Source organism: Orycteropus afer, unplaced genomic scaffold (genome assembly GCF_000298275.1).
Source record: "Orycteropus afer afer isolate SDZICR_OR568_19922 unplaced genomic scaffold, OryAfe1.0 scaffold00074, whole genome shotgun sequence".
Lineage (NCBI taxonomy): Eukaryota > Metazoa > Chordata > Mammalia > Tubulidentata > Orycteropodidae > Orycteropus > Orycteropus afer.
This window is the reverse complement of record NW_006921661.1, coordinates 4,690,017-4,694,513: the sequence shown is the minus strand read 5'-3', so window position 1 is coordinate 4,694,513 and position 4,497 is coordinate 4,690,017.

Here is a 4,497-nt window from a genome sequence, read left to right as displayed (position 1 = left end):
GGAAGGAAGGTTGGGCAATCCTACTTCCGTAGTGATACTGCCTCGGAAACCCAAGGAGGGGTCGCTATGAGCCGGGGCCGGCTCGACGGCAAACAACAACAACAACAACAGATAAAATACCTAGGAATAAATCTAGCTAGGGATGTGAAAGATTTATACAAGGAAAACTATAGAACATTACTGCAAGAAACCAAGAGACCTGTATAAATGGAAAAACATACCATGCTCATGGACTAGAAGACTTAACACTGTAAAAATTCAATACCCAAAGTGATCTATAGATAAAATGCAATGTTGATCCAAATCCTTAACAAAATGAAAAAACTAATCTCCAAATTTATATGGTAAGAAACAAGTCCCCAAGTACTTAGAGCATTATTGAAGAACAACAAAGTAGGAAGCCTCACACTTTCCAAGCTCAGAACTTAATATACTTCCACGGTAATCAAAACAGCTTGGTATTGGTAACAAAAGACACGTAGACCAACGGAACAGAATTGAGAACCCACAAATAAATCCATCTAGCTATGGACAGCTGATCTTTGACAAAGGGTCTGAAGTCCACTCAATGTCTGAGAACAGAGAGTCTCTTTAACAAACGTTGCTGGCAAAACTGGATATCCATTTACAGAAAAATGAAACAGGCTCCATACCTTACACCATATACAAAAACTTAAAATGGATCAAAGAACTAAATGTTAAACTCAAAACTATAAAGTTCCTGGAAGATAACAAACAGACAAAGATAGGGGTCCAAAATTTATGGCATTAATATACTATCAAACATAACTAAAAACGTACCACCAACAGAAGATTAACTAGATAATTGGTGGTGGTGTTGTTCTTATGTGCTGTTGAGTCGGAACCGACTCATAGAGACCCCTCCCTGGGTTTCCGAGGCGGTATCACTATGAAAGTAGATTGCCCAACTTTCCTTCCGAAGAAAAGAAGTGCCTGAGGCACTATGCTACCAGAGCTCCTAAAAATTAAATACTTATGCTCATCAAAAGACTTTACCAACATAGTGAAAAGAGAACCTACAGACTGGGAAAGAATTTTTCATAACAGCATGTCTAACAAGGGCCTGATTTCTAAAATATATAGAAAACTCCAACACTTCAAGAACAGAAAGACTAACAATCCAATAATAATAATAATAATAATAATAAAAAGGCAAAGGACATGGACACTTCACCAAAGATGATATTCAGGCAGCTAACAGACACACGAAGAGATACTCACAATCATCAGCCATTAGAGAGAGCAAATCAAAAGTACAATGAGATACCCTCTCACCCCTGCAAAAATGGCATTGATTAGAAAAATAGAAAACAACAAATGCTGGCAAGGTTATGGGAAGACTGGAACTCTTATACACTGCTGGTATAAAATGGTACAACCATGGAAAATGGTATGGCACTCCCTCAAAAAGCAATTCCACTCCTAGGAACGTATTCCAGAGAAATAGAGCAGTGACACAAATAGACATACCCCACTCACTGATGCACTATTCACAATAGCAAAAATATGGAAACAACCTAAGTGTCCATCAACAGATGAATGGGTAAACAAAATGTGGTATATACATACAATGGAATACTATGCAATCATATGGGAGTACATGCATGTGCATATATACACATACCTCAGAGATACTGCACATTCTGTTAATAGTCCACTTCAAATAAAGGAAATGTTGCAATACAGTGAATATCACAATAAAACTACTCATAGACTATGAGTCCATGAAATATCTTATGGATGACTCTAGAGGATATTATAATAAGTCAATCACGGAAATAAAAATATTGTATGATACCATTTTTAAAAAAGTCAAGAATAGGTTTATACACAGAAAGCAACATTCTTTGATGATTACCATGTCTGTTACCAGAAGACATGTATTAACTCAGATGAAGGAAAGGCAATACACAATAAGAAGGTGGTCAGCACACCATGACCATGGCAAAGAAAGACACTGGAGGTACGTAAGAGTAAAAGGCAACAACAGCAAATACTATTACATACATAATCCTGTAAAAGTAGTAGTAACAATAGCTTATGAATGGATACACAGGTAGATACATAAGTTAAATAGATGTGGGATGGCATGCAGAAGTACACCCACAAGCATATATAGGCTTGGCAGAGGATATTTCTACATATATATATTTGTATGTGCTGCAAATATATCCAGGTATGTAACAGAACAACTAGGGGGCAAAGTTATGCAAACTTCTTACTCATTACCAAACATCTCGAGGGACTGATATACTGGCTCAAGGGCTTAGGACCATAATCTCAGAGGACATCTAGGTCAACTGGCCTAACTTAGTCCAAAAAGACAATGCTCTGTATCTTATTTTGGTGAGTAGCAACTGGGGTCTTAAAACCTTGCAAGCAGCCAGCTAAAATACAACTAATGATCCCTTCCTGTCCAGACAAGAAAATCAAAGACCTAGGGAAACCATTAGTCCAAAGGACTAATGGACCACACAAACCACAGCATCCACTAGCCTGAGACCAATGATGCCCAGCTGTCACTACTGGTGGCTCTGATCAGGATAACAGAAGGTCCTTAGACAGAATGGGAGAGAAATGTAGAACAAAATTCACAACAGTAAAAAACATCAGACTTACACTAATGGAACACCCTGAATATGGCTCTTAAGAAACCCTTCAAACATGTAACTGAACCTACTTCCAAAGATCACCTTTCAGCCAAGCAATAGCCGAATAAAGTGAATAATAACACCAGTGAAGAAATATGCTCCTCAGAAGAATCAACCATGAGACCAAAAGGGCATCATGTGCCCAAAAACAAAGTTCAGAAGGCAGGAAGGGGCAGGAAAGACAGGCAAATGGAAATGGGAAGCCCTGGGAAGAGTGCTGTTACATTGAGGAGATTGCAACTAATGTCATGAAACAAAATATACACAAATTGCCTAATGAGAAACTAATTTGCTCTGTAAACTTTCACCCACACCACAATAAAATGTTTAAAAACAAAACAAAAGACAAGACTAGGTTTATACACTTAAAGCAACATTCTTTGATGGCTACCAGAGATGGGAGTGACAGAGATCCACCTACTAGATAGCAGACACATGTTAATTCTGGTGAAGGAAGAGGCAATTCACAGTGGGGAAGTCAGCACAACCCCACCAAGGTAAATAAAGATACTGAGAAGTAAGCAAGAATAAAGGACATCTATAATAAATGTTGTAACATACACAATTCTGCAACAACAGTAATAACCAAAAATTTGTGAGTGGTTACACAGGTAGTTATGTATGCTATTAGATGTGGGAAGGCCCATGGGAATATATGCATGTGCATATATAGGCATACCACAGAGATATTACACAGTCTGTTACAGTCTACTGGAAATAAAGGAAATGTCGCAATACAGCGAATGTCACAATGAAGTCACATGAATTTTTTGGTTTTCCAGTGCATACAGAAGTTATATTTGTGGTTCAAACCTACTAGCCACTCCTCGGAAGGAAGGCTGGGTGATCTACTTCCGTAGCGAAACTGCCTCAAAAACCCAAGGAGGGGTCACTATGAGTCCGATCCAACTCGACGGCAGTGGGTTTTGGGTTATAGTCTATTTAGTGTGCAACAGAATAAAAAAGTATGAAATACTGTGAAAATTACCAAAATGTGACAGAAACACAAAGTGAGCATATGCTGTTGGAAAAATGGCACTAATTGACTTGTTCTACCCAGGGTTGCTACAAACCTTCAATTTGTAAAAAATGCCATGTCTGTCAAGTACAATAAAGTGAAGTGCAATTAAATGAGGTATGCCTGCATAGGTATAGTTGTGGGCATTTCTATATACATATTTATATGTATGTTTTATATATAGATATTATGATACATATATAATAGAGCACATGGGGGCACAGTTATGGAAACTTCTCATACATATCCAAATACCTCATGAAACTGAGTTACTGGGCTTGAAGGCTAAGGTCTCAAGGGACATCTAGGACAAGTGGCATAATGTAGTTGATAAAGATGTTATATCCTAGTTCAGGGAGTAGCATTTGGGGTCTTAAAAGCTTGTGAGAAACTTAGATACAACTATTGGTCTCTTCCCATCTGGAGCAAAGGAGAGTGAAGGAAACCAAAAATTCAAGGAAGCAATTAGTCCATGAGACTAACGGACCACACGAACCACAGCCTCCTCTAACCTGAAACCAGAAGGACTAGATGGTGCCTGGCCACTACTACTGACCACTCTGACAGGGACACAATAGAAGGTCTTGCTTAAAACAGAAGAAAAATGTAGAACAAAACTCAAATTCATAAAAAAGATCTGATTTAGTGATCTGATAAAGACTGGAGGAACCCCCAAGGCTATCACCCTAAGACATTCTTTTAACTTGGAACTGAAGCCACTCCTGGAGGTCACCTTTCAGCCAAACAATAGATTGGCTTACAAAATAAACAAAAACACCCATGATGAATGTGCTCCTTAGAACAATC